General features: G+C 40.6%; 1 long non-coding RNA gene across 1 annotated transcript; it reads right to left on the reverse strand.

Annotated features, from left to right (window-relative positions):
• Positions 1 to 1213: 1213 nt before the first annotated feature.
• On the reverse strand, positions 1214 to 18558 carry LOC118890257. The gene is made up of 3 exons (XR_005018716.1): positions 18531 to 18558; positions 2068 to 2160; positions 1214 to 1747 (listed from the first exon to the last, which is right to left on the reverse strand). It is a non-coding gene; the product is annotated as an uncharacterized LOC118890257 (long non-coding RNA).
• Between the last annotated feature and the right edge of the window lie 2337 nt (positions 18559 to 20895).

Raw genomic sequence — 20895 nt, forward strand, 5'->3', positions numbered from 1 at the left:
TCATTATAACATAGACAACTGTGCAGATCCATTTATTCAGCAGGTATTTATTGAAAACTTCCTCTCTGCCAGGGACTATTTGAGACACGAGGGACGAATACAATGAATAAAATAAAGTTATTGTCCTCCTTGAGTTTATACTCTAGTACATATGAAATAAGGTCAGGTAGTTATCATTGTTAGGAAGAAAATTAAAGCAGAGTAGAGGATAGAGAATGAGAGAATTTTATTTTAGGGAGATCAGGGAAACCCTCGCTGATGAGTTAACATTTGAGCAGAGGTGGGAATGAAGTGAGGGAGGGAGGTGGGCTCCCTCTGGGGGGAACACTCCAGGCAGAAGCAGGAGCACCTGGGAGGATCCTGAGATAGAAGCAAACTGGGCATGAGTGAGGAACAGCAGGAGTCCAGTGTGGCTGGAGCTCAGTGAACAAGGAGGAGTGTGGTAGGAAATGAAGTGAGACAGGTAGGGAGAAGCCACATCATGGACACTATGCACAGAGTTTGCATTTGATGCTAAATGTGATGGGAAGACATCAGAGGGTTCTGAGCAGAAAATAACAATATCTCCTTTGCATTATAAAAGGATGTTGTGTCAACATCATGTGGGTGGTAAGAGAGGAAGCAGAGAGACCAATTAGGAAGCTATTGCTACAGTTTGGGTGAGATGACAGTAGTTTAAGCTAAGGTAGTAGAAGTGGAGGAAGTAAGAAATGGTTAGATTGTAATAGAGTTTACAGGACTTAACAGGAAATCAGGATATGAGATGAAGTAAAAAGAAGATGAGTCTTAGATAAGCTCAGTATCTTTGTGCTCTCTGCCCAAATTCTTGGGATTGGTAGGGAAGAGCAGGTGGAAAGAACTAAGAGTTCAGTGGAATGATGATATGTCTTTATTTTGTCTTCATTCTTGAAGGATATTTTTGCCGGGTGTAGAATTCTGAATTGACATTTGTTTTCTTCCAACATGTTAGGCATTAAGGAGGAAACCAACCATAAAGGTGACATTTTCAGACAAACAAAACCGAAACAGTTTGCCACTAGAAGATCAAATACACTAAAGACATTCTAAATGTTTTATTACAGGCAGACAAAAAATGATCCCAAGTAAAATGTCTAAATGAATATTGACTGTAAATAATGGTAACATTATCTTGAGGTTTAAAAAATAAATATTTCATTTGAAAGGCAAAGATTGCCAGAGTAGATAATAAAAATCCAACTATATATTGTCCATAAGAAATATACCTAAAGAATAAATATACAAAAAAGGTTGACAGTGGAAAGGTAGAAAAAGCATGTTATACAAACACTAAACAAAAGAAAGCTGACATGGCTAGATTCGTTACAGAATAAAATAGACTTTAAAGCCCAAAATATCTCATAATGGAGAGGGGTGGTCATTTCATAATGATAAAAATCCAATTTACCAGGAAGATATAACAATTCTAAATTTGTATGAACCTAACAACATGCTTTTTAAAAGGTATAAGCAGGGGGAAGCAGGTTCTGTACTGAGACGAGCAGTTGCCCAATTGGGTAGCGGACAAGGAATCACCTCTTAGTGGCTGCTGCTCCCAGGGATGTGTACTCAACGAAGCCATGGGCCTGGACCCACCGGAGCACCTGCGTTGTTTGGCAAAGAAGCACAAGACTCCAGGTTGGATTGGCCAACCTCTAAGCCTCAGCTGGAAACGAAGCTTTGTGGGCCCAGTGTGCTTCTCTCGGGGCTGAGCCGACAACAGGCAAACCTGCAGGTCAAGAGCACATGACATCAGATAGTGCTGGGCCTACTCCCTTACAGAAATGACCCAGATCTCAGACCTCCTGGACATTCCCCAGGGAAGACTTGGTATCCTTGTTGGCAAATATGTAAACTTTCTTAAGGGGAAATGGGTCCATGACTTTTTTGGCTCCATTTAGGTTTCAAAAGAGTTATATGAGGGACCTTCCAGGCCCCTTGCCCACAAATCCCTCCCACTCTGTGGCTGCAGGAAAGGGAATTTAAGGAGCCCTGTTTCAGGAGTTGGGACACAGCACAATTTAAAGGAAAGAGGATGGGCTGTAGTACCAGGCAGAGCTCCGTTCAAATCCCAGTGTTGTCAGTCACTTGCTGGATGATGTTGACAAATAACTTAACCTTTGTGAATTGCAGTTTCCTCACCTATAAAACAGAGATTATAACTGTATTACTTTATAGGATTCTTGTGAGGATTAAATTAAATAATGCTTGTGAAGAGTTTAGCATAGAACCTGGTACATAGGAAAAAAGTTGTACCATTATTATTATATTTGCCACAAGCTTGCTTATAATAACAACAACAACAACAACAAAAATGGAAACAACCTAAATGTCGATCAATGGGGAGTTGGTTAAATAAAGATGTTACTTCCATATATACAGGTGGTGTCTGTGAAGCCCTTTAAAATTACAATGCAGATCTATACTCGTTAATGTGGAAAACTGTTCATGTTATTTATTATTTTGTAGGGAAAAAAACAGGTTTTTATACTAGTATATATAATATGACCTGATTTTATGTTTAAATGAAGTTTGTATAAAGGTATATAGATGTATGTATAATTATATGTATAAGTGCTTAGAAAAATGTTTGGAATGAGATATACCAAACCGTTAACAGTGGTTATTACTGCAGGGTGAGTACATGGGTACATTTCTTTTCTTTCTGCTTATCTGCATTTTAATTTTTTTAATAATGACCATGTGTGATGTGTGTAATAAAAAGAATAATAAAGGAAAAGATAAAAATTTGTGGTCCAGAACAAGAAAGGACTCCAAATGAGGTTGGCCCAACATAAAGCAGAGTAAAAAAAGGAATGAAGGGGTTTTTTTTTTAAAGGAAAAGGAAGCTTCATCCAGCTTTTAAAAATTATGATGAAATACTTACATGTGGAATCTAAAATATGACACAAATGAAACTATCTATGAAACAGAAACAGAATCAGAGACATAGAGAACAGACTGGTGGTTACCAAGGGGGAGGAGGGTGGGGGAGGGATGGAATGGGAAGTTGGGGTTAGCAGATGTAAGCTTTTATTTATAGAATGAATAAACAACAAAGTCCTACTGTATAGCTCAGGGAACTATATTCAATATCCTGTGACAAACCACAATGGAAAAGAATATTTTAAAAAGAATGTATATATATGCATAACTGAATCACTCTGCTGTACAGCAGAAATTAACACAACATTGTAAATCAACTATACTTCAATTAAAAAAATATTGATTGAAAAAAAGAGTTCAGGTAGAAAAGACAGTACACAGAATGGGAGAAGCTATTTGCAAATCATATATCTGATAAGGGACTTGTAGTAGAATATATAAGGAACTCTACAACTCAATAATAAAAAGACAAATGATCCAATTTTTTTTTTCAATTTTTAAAAATAAATAAAATTGTGATAAAATATACACAACATAGAGTTTACCGTTTTAAACATTTTTAAGTGTACAGGTAAGTGGCATTAAGTACATTCACACTGTGTGCAGCTATCACCACCACCTTCCATCTCCAGAACTTTCATCTTCCCAAACTCAAACTCTATACCCATTAAATCTCCCCATCCCCCCTCCAACCAACCCTTGGCAACCTCCACTTTACTTTCTGTCTCTATGAATTTGACTACTCAAGGCACCTCATATAAGGAGAATCCTATATTATTTGTCCTTTTGTGTCTGGCTTATTTCACTTAGCATAATGTCCTCAAGGTTCATCCATGTTGCGGCATGTGTCAGAATGTCCTTCTTTTCTTGGGCCAAATAATATTCCATTGTATGTCTACACCACATTTTGTTTATCCATTCATCCACTGATGGACATTTGGCTTGTTTTCACCTTTTGGAGATTGTGAATAGTGCTACTGTGGACATCGGTGTTTATCTGGCTTTTTAATGGAAGGCCTCCCTCCGTCATTCTGTGTCTGGCCTCTCTCCAACTGCCAATCAGGTTGAGATTCACCTAGCATTTCACAGGCAGCTACTGAGTTCCAGGAACTAGGCTAAGTGCTTTCAATCCATTGTTTATGAAAATCCCCCCCAAAAAACCCTGTAAGTGAAGTAAGCACAATTATCCCCATTTTACAGATGAGGCTACTCAAGCTCAAAGAAGTCAAGTAACATGCCAAGGCCACTGTAACGGAGATGCAGGATGGGCTAGATTATGCTATAGTAACAAATGATCTCAAGATCTCAGAGACAGGTGGTTTTTTCTCTGACAAATAATTATTTCTCACTCATGTTACATGCCATCATAGGTCAGCTTGTCCCTACTCTGTATTATTGTCACTCCAGGCTGAAGGAACAGCCCCTCTCAGGGACATTGCTGGATCCATGGTAGAGAGAAAAGAAAAAGATAGCAGACCACAAGCTAGCTGAAAACATCTGCTTAGAAGTGACACGGCCATTGACACCCACGTTTTATTGACCAAATCAAATCTTATGGACACTCCTGAATTCAATAGGGCAGAGATGTAGTATAACCCTCCCCCAGAATGGACAGTGAATGGTTTAAACAGAAATGTAATCTACTGCAGCTCCACAGCTGGGGTTGCTCCTGGAGCTGAGAGAAATGACAGTAAATCTGCTGGGGAAGCTGGCAGGTGTTCAGGCTGAGTCTACTTTGCAAAAGTAGAAGCCAAAGTCTGTGAGCGCCCCAGAAGTGTTCTATCTCCAGAGGACTGACAAACATTAACCAAACGCAAGGGAGACTATAGACAAACAGGAGGTCAAGACGTTTGTTTACAGTGAGGATTGGAAAGACCACGGGGATCGGACATGTGGGTCCTTTGGAAACACAGTGTTTTTCCCGGAGTGAGGGCTCCTGAGGATCCTGCTGTAACCAGGAGGCTGCTGGTGACCCTGCAGTCAGCACTGCAGAGTCATAGGTAGGGCTGGAGGCTCCTGTAAAACACAAGACAGGTCCAGCCCCCCTAATTCCCTGAAATACTGCCATCTTTTAATTTTCATGTAGAAAAAGCAAGTCAGTGTGTGCCTGGCACTGTGCTAGCAAAAATCCCGCAAGGACCTCCTTGGAGACCTATAAGTGGAGATTATTCAGCCTGTTTAACAGGGGGAAATGGGAGCGAGATGGACAGGGATATATATACATCAATACGCACATTTTATATGGGTACATTATATCTTATGTATTATATGTAATGATCTTGCCTGCCTACATTTTATATATATACATAATATATATATGTTATACATAATGTATTATATACGTGTGTGTGTGTGTGTGTATAGTAGGCAGGCAAGATGAGAGAAAGGTCAAAAATGGACAGAAAAAAATCCAAAACTGGGCAGAAGACCTAAATAGACATTTTTCCGAAGAAGACACACAGATGGCCAAGAAGCACATGAAAAGATGCTCAACATCACTAATTATTAGAGAAATGCAAATCAAAACTACAATGAGGTATCGCCTCACACCAGCTAGAATGGGCATCATCAGAAAATCTACAAACAACAAATGCTGGAGAGGGTGTGGAGAAAAGGGAACCCTCTTGCACTGTTGGTGGGAATGTAAATTGATACAGCCACTATGGAGAACAGTATGGAGGTTCCTTAAAAAACTAGAAATAGAATTACCATATGATCCAGCAATCCCACTACTGGGCGTATACCCAGAGAAAACCATAATTCAAAAAGACACATGCACCCCAATGTTCATTGCAGCACTATTTACAATAGCCAGGTCACGGAAGCAACCTAAATGCCCATCGACAGATGAATGGATAAAGAAGATGTGATACATACATACAATGGAATATTACTCAGCCATAAAAATGAACGAAATTGGGTCATTTGTTGAGACGTGGATGGATCTAGAGATTGTCATACAGAGTGAAGTAAGTCAGAAAGAGAAAAACAATTATCGTATATTAACGCGTATATGTGGAACCTAGAAAAATGACACAGATGAACCGGTTTGCAGGACAGAAATTGAGACACAGATGTAGAGAACAAACCAAAGGGGGAAAGCCGCGGGGGTGGTGGGGGTGGTGGTGTGATGAATTGGGTGATTGGGATTGACATGTATACACTGATGTGTATAAAATTGATGACTAATAAGAACCTGCTGTATAAAAAAAAAAAAAAAGGTTTTTTTCCTGGTGATGTAATTATGTATATTTAGATTTTTAAAAATTATTTTCTGATCTATATTGAGCACACATCAGTCTATAATTGGGAAACACTTATTAAAAATTAAAACAATTCTAAAACAAATTAGTGGGCTGAAGAATTGCAACAGTTATGGGAATTCACCCTTCCTGGATTTTCTACCCAAACCCCATCACAGCAGTCCTTTTTTGGGGGCCTGCTGTCTGCCCAGATGGCAGGTGTTGTGTCTACAGTGGAGAACAAGATGCAGACACGTCCTCACAGAGCTCCCAAGGTGGGAAAGACAATGAATGTGTGGTTTCCATCAAGCGTTATGGAGGCCAGAGAAGTGAGGGTGGCGAAGAGCTTTTCCCCAAAGGCCCAGTGACCAAGAGGTTGGTCCTCCAGACAGAGTGTTTCAGAGCAAGGGTTTTAGACCTGAATTCAAATTTCTAGTTTCATTACCTTAGCTGTGTGAGACCCCCACTCCCACCCCAGACAATAATGAAACCTCTTGGCTTCAGTTTTGCTCTCTGTAAAATGGGTCATTGTAAGATTAACTGAGATAATGCATGTAAAATCCTGAGCTCGGTGCCTGGCCCACAGGGAGCTGCTGATTTTTTTTTTTTTTTTTTTTTTTTAGTGTTGGGTTTTCGTTGCTGTGCGCAGGCTTTCTCTAGTTGCGGCGACTACTCTTCGTTGTGGTGCGCGGGCTTCTCATTGCAGTGGCTTCTCTTGTTGCAGAGTATGGGCTCTAGGCACGCAGGCTTCAGTAGTTACGGCACTTGGGCTCAGTAGTTGTGCCTCACAGGCTCTAGAGCGCAGGTTCAGTAGTTGTGGTGCACGGGCTTAGTTGCTCCGCGGCATGTGGGATCTTCCTGGACCAGGGTTTGAACCCCTGTCCCCTGCATTGGCAGGCAGATTCTTAACCACTGCGCCACGAGGGAAGCCCAAGTCGCTGATATTTAAGGCATTTGACCCAGGACGCCCAAATCCAAGTTTGTTGCTCTTCTCAGCCCATTGCACTGCCTCTAACTAGGAGCAAGGTGTACTTCCTCAGTCACAATGGTGCTCCCTGCAGTGTGGTAGGGACTTTATGTCCCTGCAAAATAATGACTGGCAAGAAACTGTTGTCTCTAAGAAGACAGAACTGGGAGGCAGGGGTGGGGAGACTGCATAGCCTTCTGAACCGTTTGAAAAAGTCATTTTCTTGTTCATGAATTCTTCTCAGGCTTAAAAATATGGGAATGAAATTATTTTAATAATTTGAATTAATGAACTCTTTAGTGACTCCTTCAGTGGAAAGCTCTTTTCCCTCCGCAGAGCTCGGTTCTCCTCAAAGCTGAGTCTGAGGACCACCTTTATGGGAATCTGTGCTCCACCCACCCCCCTCCACTGGCTCCAATGAATCAGAATTTCTGGGGCAGTGGAGGAGGGAGAAGCCTGCTTAGCCTCACTTTTAATTAGCTCCCCTGGTAATTCTCCAAGACACCAAAGTTAAAGAACCACTGCTTTATGAACTCTTTGGCATATCAAGTGCTTAGAAATGTTACTTTCCCCTCAGTCTGCTTTCACTGAGATGATATCACAGTCCAGCAGGCCAAGAGAACCCACCTGTAACTTTGACATTATTTACTGTGCAAACTAAAATTATTCACCCTGTCATCCGTTGTCATACCAGCACCAGTGGTCAAATGCTGCCTCAACAGGTTAAATCAGCATAATGGTATTCTATGTAAATATAAAAAAAAAAAATGAGCAGGCTCTTTCCACTGTATTGCAGACAAGCTCTAAGATGTGCAAAGTGAAAAAAATCAAAGTGTACAACGATGTGCTTAGCCTGCTAGCACTTGTATAAAAGTGCTACACACACAAGATATACACATATGTACTGGTATATGCAAATTTTAGTGTATGCAAATCTCTGGAAGGATAAACAAGGAACTGGGGTGGGAGGAGTTGCGGTTGCCTCCAGGAAGAGGAAGTGGGGATGTGGGTAAGAGAAAGACTTTTCACAGTGCTGTGTACCTGCCCTAGCTCTTGAATTTTGAACCATCTGAACGCATTCCTTTTTCAGAAATAAACTCAAATGTGAAAGCATGCTGCCCGCGTGACGCTGTCTCTAAGCTGCTCTGAATGCATAAGCCTCGTTCTCAGCTCATCCCTATGGCTCCCTGTTCTTCAGACTGTCTTTTCATCTAAGGCTCTCCTTCCACGGAGTCAATCACTGACCTTGTCCATCTGCAGACATATTTTGACCAGACTGTTAAGCCAGACAACTCCACTGGCACTTAACATTCCAGTCCAGAGGCAGCACGCTTGCAAAAGATTTCATGATTTTAGATTCTGGCAAGAGGCAAGAGGTCAGTGTGCTTATGTAAGCCAGCATCGCTTCTCCATCGAGACGTGCTCAGGAAGATAAGGTGCCCCTCAGGCTGCCACTGCACCATGGCTCACATAGGACCAGAGGCAGCTCTGAGACCCTTGAGAGGGAGGGAACTGAGTCCCCATCCTGATGAGGGGCCTTGACCAATCCTAAATTGATTAGTTTCAGCCAAAAAGTGAAACATATTATTAAGAATAACATAAGGGAGGGAATTCCCTGGCGGTCCATTGGTTAGCACTCTGCGCTTCCACTGCTGGGGGCCCGGGTTCGATCCCTGGTCGGGGAGCTAAGATCCACAAGACGCGTGGCCAAAAAAATAAAATTAAAAATTAAAAAATAAAAAAAATTAAAATGCTGTTAATGGACACTTTGCAAACGCGTCCAAGTTTAAAAATAAAAAAAGAATAACGTAAGGGTAACAGGATCCAGCCATTCCACTCCTAGGTATTTGCCCAAGAGAAAAAGAAATATTATGTCCATATGAAGACCTGTACACGAATGTTCATAGAACTTTATTTGTAATAATCCCAAACTGGCAACAACCCAAATGTCCAACAAATTGTGGCATATCAATCCAACGGAATACTACTCAGCAATAAAAAAGAATTAACTACTGATACTTGCAACAACATGGATGAATCTAAAAAGAAATTTGCTGAATGAAAAAAGCCAGACCAAAAAGGAGTGCATGATTTCATTTATAAAAATCTCTAGAAAATGCAGGCTGATCTATAGTGACACAAAGCAGATTAGTGGTTGCTTGGGTTGGGGTAAAGGGGGATGAGAGGGAAGGATTACAAAGAAGCAGGAGGAAACTTTCAGGGGTGATGGAGGTGTTCACTATCTTGATTATAGTGATGGTTTCACGGGTGTATACCTATGTCAAAACTTATCAAATTACACACTTTAAATATGTGCAGCTTATTGTATATAAAACCTCAACAAAGCTGGTTTTTACAAAAAGAATCACGGAGTATCATGTGGAACTCAAGTTCCATAGGTTATGCTTTTTGGGTTGAAGGAAATGTTCTATATCTTGATTGTGGCGGTAATTACACGACTGTATACAGCATTAAAGTTCATCAAATTGTATACTTAAAATCAGTGATTTTTGCTGCGTGTAAATTATGCCTCAATGAAATTGATTTTTACAAACAGGACGTACACGTGGGCACATCACACACACACAGAGACCAGGTTAGCAACCAGACCCCAGGGACATCTGATGCCCACCTGCCACTGCTGCAAATATACCCTCTTCATCCTTCTCTCTTTTCCCTGGCTCTCCATATGTCTACATCATTCTTCTCTCTCTCCAGTTCTTTGGCCTGAAAGGTAGAACACTCAGCAGCCAGTACTCTCTGAGCTTTATATTCTAAGGCCCAGGTATCAAAAAAAACAAAAAGGAACTTCTCTCTGAGTCAAGTTGCAAAATTCATGGAGAAGGATTCTGATTGGTCCGTTATGAATTGTGTGTTAGGTCTTTGATCACTTATTCAAAAATTACTGATCAGCACTTGCAGACACTGTGCTAGGCCCCAGGATCCCTCGGAGAATGAGACTAATGAAGTCTCTGCCCCAGTGGAGCTTACAATCTAGTGAGGAGGCAGGCAATAAACGAGCCAACAAATAAACACTCCCACTTCAATTCATGGTAAGTGCTTCAAAGAGCAAAAATGAGAGAAAGAGGATAGAGAGTGACGGGGCATGGGGTTATCTTAGATAAGGTGGCCAAGGATGGTTTCTAAGGTGGTGACATTTGAATAGACATGAAGGATAAGGGGTCAGCTCTCCAAAGATCTGGCAGAAGAGAAGTAAGAGGGAACAGCATGTGTAAAGACCCTGGGGCAGGTCTGTGAGGCCAGGTGGTTGGAGCATAGTCAGGAGAATGGAAGGAGATGAGGCCAGACCATGTAGGGCCTTGCAGCACAGGGAGAGGAAGTTGCATTTTATCCCCAGTGTCTTGGGAAGCCTCTGGGGCAGTTGAAGCAGAAGACTGGCTTGATGTGATTTTTTTTCAAAAGCTCCTTTGGCTGCTATGAGAATAGGTTGTAGCAGGGCACCAGTAGAAGGCACATATTGAAGGCACACCAACAGGACTTGCTAACGGGCTGGGTGTTAGGGAAGAAGGAGGGAAAAGGTTAGGGAAAAAAGACGGTGTATAGGCAAAGAAAAGAATAAAGTGGATAAATGTGGCCGAGGTGGAGTCCTGCTTACTAGCAAGACATCTCCCACCGGGATCACATGGCTGAAGGTGTGGATGGGGTGAACAAGCAGTCAAAGTAATACACGTCTATTTTAAACTCCCTCTCTAAGCCCCAGTAACCTGGTCTGGAAAAGGAGATGGTTGGAATAGCTTCAGTGGTTCTCAGTGAGGAAATACCCCTTACAGAATGATGACCTTTAGAGGAAGGGGCCAGGGGTTCTAGACATCCGGAAAATGTATGATATCCCACATAATAAAGAGTGGTCCCGTGATCCACTTTCAAATGCCCCACTGCACATTTATAAAGATGAAAAACCTAAAAATTATCTAAGCCTAGAATCTACATCCATTTTACATACAAGCATGGTTTTTAAAAATACTTCCCAGGAGTGCAACTCAAATGAAAATCAAGGGATTTGATCTGTATAGAGAATTGCTTTTGGAAGAGCTTGTCACCAATAGCAATGCTCATAGTTTTTGAAGTGTAACACATAGCCATCAGTCTACATTTATAGCCGTGGCCTCCAGGGTGATTCTATGTGTAGATGCAAACATCTATTGCAGTCACTTCTAGGGTAATCACGCCTAAGTATTTACAGATTTAAAATACATTTTATTGTACATTACTTTCTTTTATTTCTTTTTTTTATGGGTAGGAAATTGTAATCCTAAGAATATATATAGGGCTTCCCTGGTGGCGCAGTAGTTAAGAATCTGCCTGCCAATGCAGGGGACACGGGTTCAAGCTCTGGCCCGGGAAGATCCCACATGCCACAGAGCAACTAAGCCCGTGGGCCACAACTACTGATCCTGTGCTGTAGAGCCCGCAAGCCGCAACTACTGAGCCCGCGTGCCGCAACTACTGAGCCCGCGTTCCACAACTACTGAAGCCTGTGCACCTAGAGCCCATGCTCCACAACAAGAGAAGCCACTGCAATGAGAAGTCCGTGCACCACAACGAAGAGCAGCCCCTGCTCGCCACAACTAGAGAAAGCCCGCGTGCAGCAACAAAGACCCAACGCAGCCAAAAATAAACAAATAAATAAATTTATATTTATATATATATATATATATACACACACATACATATCTACACTAATTTAGTCCTCAAACAATCTTATGAGGTAGACACTGTCATTGGCCCCATTTTATAGATGAAAAGACTGAGGCACAAAGTAGTACCCCAGTTCACACAGCTAATAAGCAGCAGAGCAGGAATTTGAACCCAGAATGATTACTCCAAAAATCATATTCTCTGAAGCACTATGTCATATAAACTTTAGGTAGGTTATCTACAAATTTTATTTCAGGATAGTAAGGTTGTTATTAATATTGGTCTGATGAGGATGAGACCAGCTCTAAAATTCATTTATTTGGCTAGGCCTCTCCCAGCTCTAAAATTCATTTATTTGGCTAGGTTCCTAAACAACCCTTCCTACTCAATTTAGCCTTATACTTGGAAGCACGAGGAACTTCCCTGAAGAGGAACAGTGTTATGTCAAATTAATGAAGTTTTTTGCTTTTTAACACAATACCAAAGTCTAGTGAGGACACAGTACAGACTCTCGCAAACACTGCTGGTGAGAGGGCAATGAGTGACCGCTTCTCAACAGAAATTCAGCAAAATACCATATCCTTTGACTCTGACGTCATTCAGAAAATCTTTCCTAAGGAAATATATTTTTATTGTGGTAAAATACACATAATATAAAATTTACCATTTTAACCATTTTTAAGTATGCAATTCGGTAGCATTTAGTACATTCACAATGTTGTTGTGCAACCATCACCACTAACTAGTTCCAAGATATTTCATCACTCCAAAAGGAAACCTCATATCCATTCAATAGTCATCCCTTATTCCCCTCTGCCCCAACCTCTGACAACCACTAATCTGCTTTCTGTATCTATGAATTTATCTATTCTGAATATTTAATATAAATGGAATCATATGATATGTGACCTTCTGTATCTGGCTTCGTTCACTCAAAATATTGTTTTTAAGGTTCATCCATATTGCAGCATGTATCAGTACATTATTCCTTCTTTGTTTTAATTTTTTTAGGTAAAATTCACATAACATGAAATTAAACTTTTCTTATTTTATTTTATTTATTTATTTTTGCCTCGTTGGGTCTTCATTGCTGCACGCGGGCTTTCTCTAGTTGTGTCAAGCGGGGGCTACTCTTTGTTGTGGTGCACGGGCTTCTCATTGCAGCAGCTTCTCTTGTTGCAGAGCACGGGCTCTAGGCGCGCGGGCTCAGTAGTTGTGGTTCACTGGCTCTAGAGTGCAGGCTCAGTAGTTGTGGGGCACGGGCTTCATTGCTCCACAGCATGTGGGATCTTCCTGGACCAGGGCTCAAACCCGTGTCCCTTGCATTGGCAGGCAGATTCTTAACCACTGTGCCACCAGGGAAGCCCCAAAATTAAACATTTTAAAGTGTACAATTCAGTGACATTTAGTACAGTCACAATGTTGTGCAGCTACCAACTATCTGGTTCCAAAACATTTTCATCATCCCAAAATTAAACCCATACTCATTAGACCATTAATTCCCATTCTCCCCTCCTCCCCTGACAATGATCAATCTACTTTCTGTCTCTATGGATTTATCTATCCTGGATATTTCATATAAATGGAATCATATACTATATAACTTTTTGTATCTGGCTTCTCTTACTGAACATGATGTTTTTTGAGGTTCACCCACACTGTAGTATGTATCAGTACTTCATACCTTTTTATGGTTGAGTAATATTTCACTGTATGGATATACCACATTTTGTTTATCCATTCACACCCATTAATGGACATTTGGATCATTTCCACCTTTTGGTTATTGTGAATAGTGCTGCTATGGACATTTGTGTACAAATTTTTGTTTGAACACCTACTTTCAATTCTTTCAGGTATATATATAGATATATATATGTATATAGATATATAGATAGATAGATAGATAGATAGATAGATAGATAGATAGATAGATAGATAGATAGATCGATCTAAGATTGGAATTGCTGGGTCATATGGTAATTCTTAAGAATGGTTTTTTTTTGGTCATGCTGCACGGCAGGCAGGATCTAGTTCCCAACCAGGAATCAAACCTGTGCCCCCTGCAGTGGAAGTGCAAGGTCTTAACCACTGGGCCACCAGGGAAGTCCCAAAGGGTCATATGGTAATTCTAAGTTTAACTTTTGAGGTGTCACCAAACCAAACCATTTCCAAACCATTTTCTACAGTGGCTGCACCATTTTACATTCCCACCAGCAACCTTCCAATTTTTCCACCTTCACATTCTCTTAACGCTTATTTTTTTGTTGTTATGGCCATCCTAGTGGGTTTGAAGTCATATCTCATTGTGTGTGTTTTGATTTACATTTTCCTAATGACTAATTACGTTGAGCATCTTTTCTTGTGTTTTTTGGCCATTTGTATATCTTCTTTGGAAAAATGTCTATTCAGATCTTTTGTCCTTTTTAAAAATTGGGTTGTTTGTCTTTTTGCTGTTGAGTTGTGCCTGAGGAAATAATTTTAAATTGGAAAAACTATTTAAACATAAAAATATTTATCACAGTATTATTTACAATAGTGAAAAAATTGAAAATGACACAAATGTCTAACAATAGGGGATACAAAAACAGTCCCAGCCCTCAAGGGCATTCTGTCCTGTCAACAAAGCACAAGAAAAACAATAAATTCAGTAAGAGCCATGTTCAGGGTGTGCACAGGGTACCAAAGATGCTCAGAAGAGGGGTTGGGAGCGTGTCAGGGGCATCTTCCCCAAGCAAGTGAAGAAATGTGAGGGTAAGTGTATGCAAAGCAGAAGAATGGCATGCATCCAGAGTTGCAAAAGAGAATGATACAATTGGGGAACTACAAAGAGTTTTTTGGTCTGTGCTGTGAGGTTCAGTGTAGGGAAGCAGGAAGGAGCTGAAGCAAGAAAGTTCTTTTGTGCTAAACCTTTACCTGAAAGCTCAGAGAGCTTCAGAAGGAGGCAACATGATGAATTTTATGTTTTGGAAAGATAACTCTGACAGTCACATGAAGAATTGTTGATGGTGGGGCCAGACTACGGTCTAGTTAGGAAGAGTTACAAGACAGAATGAACTAAAACAGTGGCTGTAGGGAGAGGAGTTAAGAAGGTCAGGGATTAGATATGATCCCTATGTCATAGTTCCTGCCTATTATGAATTAGATTGTGCCCCCCCGCAAAATAGATATGCTGAAATCTTAACCCCCCCAATACTTCAGAATGTGACCTTCTTTGGAAATAGGGTCGATGCAGATGTAATTAGTTAAGATGAGGTCATACTGTAGTAGGATGAACCCCTAATCAATATGACTGGTATCCTTATAAGAAGACAGTCATGTAAAGATAGAGACACACAGGGAGAACTCCATGTGATGACGAAGGCAGAGATTGGAGTGATGCAGTTGCAAGCTGGGGAGTGTCAGAGGTTGCCAGAAAACCACCCGAAGCTAGGAAAAGGCAAAGAAAGATTCTCCTACAGGTTTCAGAGGGACCGTGGCCCTGCTGACACCTTGACTTTGGTCTTCTAACCTCCAGAACTCTGAGACAATAAATATCTCTTGTTTAAGCCACCTGGTCTGTGGTACTTTGTTACAACAGTCCTGGGAAACTAATACACTCCCACTTACTTAGGATGATGTCCTGGCATAATTATGTAGCTCAGTAAATACAATAGCTAACATTTCTTGAGCAGTTACTCTGTGTCAGGCTGTGTTTTAAGTGCTTTACTCAGAGCAACCCATTTCAACCTCTCAATTCCCTGTGAGGAAGATTCTATTATTATTTCCACTTTATATTTAAGAAAACTGAAACACAGCATAGTCAAGTCAATTTCCCAAGGTTACAAAGCTAGGTAAATGGCAGAGTCAGGATTTCATGCTTGGCAGGCTGACTCCAAGCTCTAGTGTTCTTACACAATATACTATGCAGCCGTTCTAATAAATATTTGCTGAAAGGTTTGATGGATGGATGAATGAATGAATGATTGAGTAAATCTGGATTTTGTACCAGGGTGAATAGTAGAGGTGATGAAGAAGAGAGAGGAATCAAGCCTGATGCCAAGGTGTCTTGCTTGGACGGCTTAAATACGGGATCTCCATTTATTGCGGCAGGAAAAAGAGGGGCAAAGTCAGATTTGGGGGATGGAGGTGGAAAGCTGGAGAAACAATGAATACATTTTTTGAAATGCTTAGTTTGAACCACCATGAGACAAGCAAGTGAGATGTCCTATAGACTGTTGGACAAATGGATCTGGCGCTCCAGAGAGAGATGTGGGTTGTAATTATAGATATGGGAGCCATCAGTGTACTTAATGTCAGGGGTTTGGATGAGATCACCAAAGCAAAATATGTAGGAAGAGAAAAGCAGACCACCTTAAGACAGAGCTTTGGGGAAAACTGGAATTCAGTGGGAAAGTGGGGATAAAGGAGCCTTTACTTACTAGCACAGGGTCTGTCATGGAAAAGACAAAAGTCAGGTTATAGTGGGTTGAGGAGTGAACAGAAAATGAATAAAAGGGTAAGCATACATGCTGCAAGTTAGAAAGTGAGAAAGATGGATGATGGGCTGGGGCAGAGAGTAGGTGCAGAGGCAACTATACACAGTGCTGTGCCGGGGTTGCTCATACCAAGTGATTGTTAAATTTCAGGAATTTTGCAAGCTGGTTGTTAAATACAGCCATTATTAAAAATTAAGTTGTGGGGACTTCCCTGGTGGTCCAGTGGTTAAGACTTGGCCTTCCAATGCAGGAGTGCAGGTTTGATCCCTGGTCAGGGAGCTAATCCCACATGCCTCGTGGCCAAACAACCAAAACATAAAACAGAAGCAATACTCTAACAAATTCAAGACTTTAAAAAAAAAAAAAACAACTAACTTAAAAAAAAATCAAATTGTAAACAAGGTCCTACTCTACAGTACAAGGAACTATATTCCATATCCTGTGATAAACGGTAATGGAAGAGAATATGAAAAAGTATATATGTACAACTGAATCACTTTGCCGTACAGTAGAAATTAACACAACATTGTAAATCAACTATCCTCAATAAAATAAATTTTTAAAACTTAAGTTGTACAAACTTATAATTAAATAAACTATATTTAAAGACAAAGGTCATTAATTCTTAAAACTCATCACTTTCTAATTATTTTACTACATTTTACTATTATCTATGGTATCTGTTTAATGGAAATATTATAATGGTGTGCCACTGCACGTCTCTTCCCAAATCTATGTTCAGTGACGTCTACTGGTAGCTTGAAATTGTTCATGGCAGGAGTATTTATACCATGGAAATTGGAAAATGCTACAGATCAGAGCTTGTTTCATTGTTTTGATGATTGTGTACATTTAAGAAGTTAATGGAGGGCTTCCCTGGTGGCACAGTGGTTAAGAATCCGCCTGCCAATGCAGGGGACACGGGTTCGAGCCCTGGTCCGGGAAGATCCCACATGCCGCGGAGCAACTAAGCCCATGCACCACAACTATTAAGCCTGTGCTCTAGAGCCTGCGAGCCGCAACTACTGAGCCCACGTGCCACGACTGCTGAAGCCCGCACACCTAGAGCCCGTGCTCTGCAACAGGAGAGGCCACCACAATAAGAAACCCACACACCACAACGAAGAGCGGCCCCCTCTCGCGGCAACTAGAGAAAGCCCATGCACAGCAACGAAGACCCAATGCAGCCAAAAATAAAAATAAATAAGTAAATAAATTTTTTAAAAAAGAAATTAATGGAGAAAATGTTAGGAATGCATATTAAACTTAAAAGTGCATCCTGTCTGTAGCCATTACATTGTAAGCAACACCAAAAAAATTGAAAAAATAGTCCTCCAGCATTCAGAAACTATTTTCCAGTTCCACAAAGAAGTCACATCACTGATGAATGAGTGAAGTTCTAACATAAGTCTTCATTGTTCTACTTTCGTGTCTTTAACAAAAGGGAAGCTATCGACCATCATTTATGGTGGGTTTGTCAATTGCAACCATAGGTTGGCTAGGATATAACAGTTTGGCAAAAATCAACAAAAGCATTCTGTGAGAATTAATTGGCTATATGGAATTTACAGTAAAGAGTAATGCATATTTTACTACTTTAAAATTGTATGTTACACATCCTTTATGTAGTAAAATGTATAGTAAACATATGTGTATATGTATATATGTACATGTGTAGATATACACACATACACATGTACACACAATTGATTTCACCCCATTGTTCAACCTCCTGACTACATCAGAGGCAACAGTCTCACTCCTATGAGAATGGGCCATTGGATTTAAGGTAGTAAAGGCCTTCGATGCCGAGCGGCTGGAGGAGGCACTGAATCTGCCAAGGACGAGAGAATGACAAGGGGTGGGCCTTCAAGGCCCAAGGAACTCCATGCATTGAGTGATGGGGAGGGCAGCAGAGGAGAGCAACAATGAGGGGTAGTGGTTGTAACAGCTTGAAGATAACTGTCTCAAGCTGGTATTACCCAAGGGCAGAAGAACAATGGTCTGGACGTGGCCACAGAGAGCCGACCCCTCATCTCCCACTGGCCTTTGTAGTACATGGGTCATGGGAGAATGAGTAGCTTCTGTTTTTTGAGGTTGCAGAGAAAACAGTGCCCTCAGGGGACAACTTGGTTTTCACTTAATAGTAACAGCTTCCACTTATTGAATGCAAGGGGAGTATAGCGCAGTGATATAATCAGGGTTTCTGAGTTAGACATTTCAGGTTAGAATTCTAGCTCTGCCACTTACTAAATGTGTGATACTGGGCAAGGTACTTACCCTTTCTGAGCTTCCATGTCCTAATCTGTAAAATGAAGGTAATATTATCTACCACTCAATAGATAATACACTTAAAACACTAAGCACAGTGCCTGGCACATGGTAAACTTTCAATAAATTGTAAATACTATTTTGGCTTTGTAAGTGGAAAAGGAAGATACATAATTATACAAATACAATTATACATGGGGGTAAGGAGCGGAAAAGAAATACAATATAATAATGGTTGTCCCTGGATGTGAGGACAATGAGTTTTTTCTTCACGTCCTCTGTATTTCCCAAAACGTCTACAACAAGCCAATTTCGACTTTCATTTTTTTAAAAAATATTTTCTAAAGCAAGGAGTGTGCACAGGAAGAAAAATCATTAAAAAAAAAAAAAAAAAAAAAGACCAGTGTTATCTCAGGGCATGAGAAAATAAAAGTCTTCTGCAGGATACACAGGCCTAGCATCTGGGCAAATTATTGCAAAGGGCAGAAAAAAACACTTGCAGGGTTTAGTATTTCCAAGTCATCCTTTTTCACCACTAAAAAAAATTGATAAGTTCAAAGGCTGTCTCCTCTTCTTTATTTTCTGTCTCATCCTGTGATTTTTAGATTTCAAGAGGACTTGCAGTAATGAATAAAGGTGCTATAAATTAATCTAAACATGATTCAAATCTCTAATTTATGTATTCATTAAAATTTTACCTGTTACCAATCTTAGGGTTCCAGGTGTTAATGGCAACTCTAAGTGAAAGTCAAATATAATCATTTGCATAAAAGCATTAGAAGATGATTAATTGGTATTTTCATGCAGCTGTGATCTATTCTGCACATCTAGAGCTGAAAAAAAATGTTTCACGAAAAACATTTACCTATGCTAATCCTCATGAAATTGCAGAACATCCTCCAGTTTTCCATGTACTCAGTTACGTTTATAGCATTTTCATTACTGGAGTCACATTTCATATTTCCGGATTTTAAAAGGCATTACAATTGTGCAAGCTTGAAAATTAGGCTGATTTCCACACCATTCCTTGAATATTTGTGTTCTGTTCTGACAGGAAGATAGAGATTAATTCTACTTGTGTTAACAAATTCCTGTTTGTGTGTCTTAGAATGATTTGGGGAATATATTCAAATTTCAAGGGGCCTAAACTTGAGGTGTCCTAAAAAATAAGTCACAGGGCTTAGGCAGAAAAGAGTTTTCAGAAAAGTGATTTATCTATGCTGAATAAAAGCTGTAGCACTGCCAGCTCAGATCCAGTTACAATTGCTAAAGCATGTCCAGGCTGGTTATCTAATGGCTCTGCAAGAATTTAGGCCACGCATTAATGCACTGAAGATAAAATCAATTTGAAAATTTCTTAAATCAAATACCAATCCTGGAGTAATACTCTCTGTGCAGGAGAATCAGCCAACAGTAATAGGAAGCCAATTATAAACTATAAACCACTCTGCTCAAATGTCCTGGTTTGTTAGTGGTAGGGCCCATTACACACAGTTTGCACAAGTTGAATCCACTGGCTAGACATAACTGCTGTACACAGACACATGTGCTCCTCTCTCCCCCGCCCCCAACACTTAACATAAAGATGCAGCTCAGGGCTTCCCTGGTGGCGCAGTGGTTGAGAATCTGCCTGCCAATGCAGGGGACACAGGTTCGAGCCCTGGTCTGGGAAGATCCCACATGCCGCGGAGCGACTAGGCCCGTGAGCCACAGTTGCTGAGCCTGCGCGTCTGGAGCCTGTGCTCCGCAACAAGAGAGGCCGCGATAGTGAGAGGCCTGCGCACCGCGATGAAGAGTGGTCCCCACTTGCCGCAACTAGAGAAAGCCCTCGCACAGAAACGAAGACCCAACACAGCCATAAATAAATAAATAAATAAAATTTTTTTAAAAAATGCAGCTCAATTAATAGGGACTCACTGAGTACAAAAACCCACAGCAACATGCTGAACATAAACATCTCGCCATTCTACTACAGCAGTACAGTCAAGCAGTTAGCAAAGAGCAGAAGCCTATGAAGATTAAATGAGATAATGCAAGTGAAATTCTGAGTCCAGTCATACTCAGCAGAAATTAGCTAGTATTATCTCCTTGTTCCTCCATCTTCCTGACTGCCCCAACCCCAAATTAGCAAAGGAGACAGAGGCCCCAACACTAAAAACACCTCTCCTGGCCTACTGCAAGCCATCATCAACCTATCACACATGAATGGTCTCTCAGCTTCTACTCTCTTCAATACATTCTCATTCATTCAACTGTTATTTATTGCATGCATAGTATAAATCAGCCACTGAGTTTACATAAAAGGTATGGCCTCTAATTTAAGGATTTCTTGAGTAAGCTTTTTGAGCATAGGTCTGACCATGCAATTCTTTGT

This window comes from Balaenoptera musculus, chromosome 1 (assembly GCF_009873245.2).
Source record: "Balaenoptera musculus isolate JJ_BM4_2016_0621 chromosome 1, mBalMus1.pri.v3, whole genome shotgun sequence".
Classification (NCBI taxonomy): Eukaryota; Metazoa; Chordata; class Mammalia; order Artiodactyla; family Balaenopteridae; genus Balaenoptera; species Balaenoptera musculus.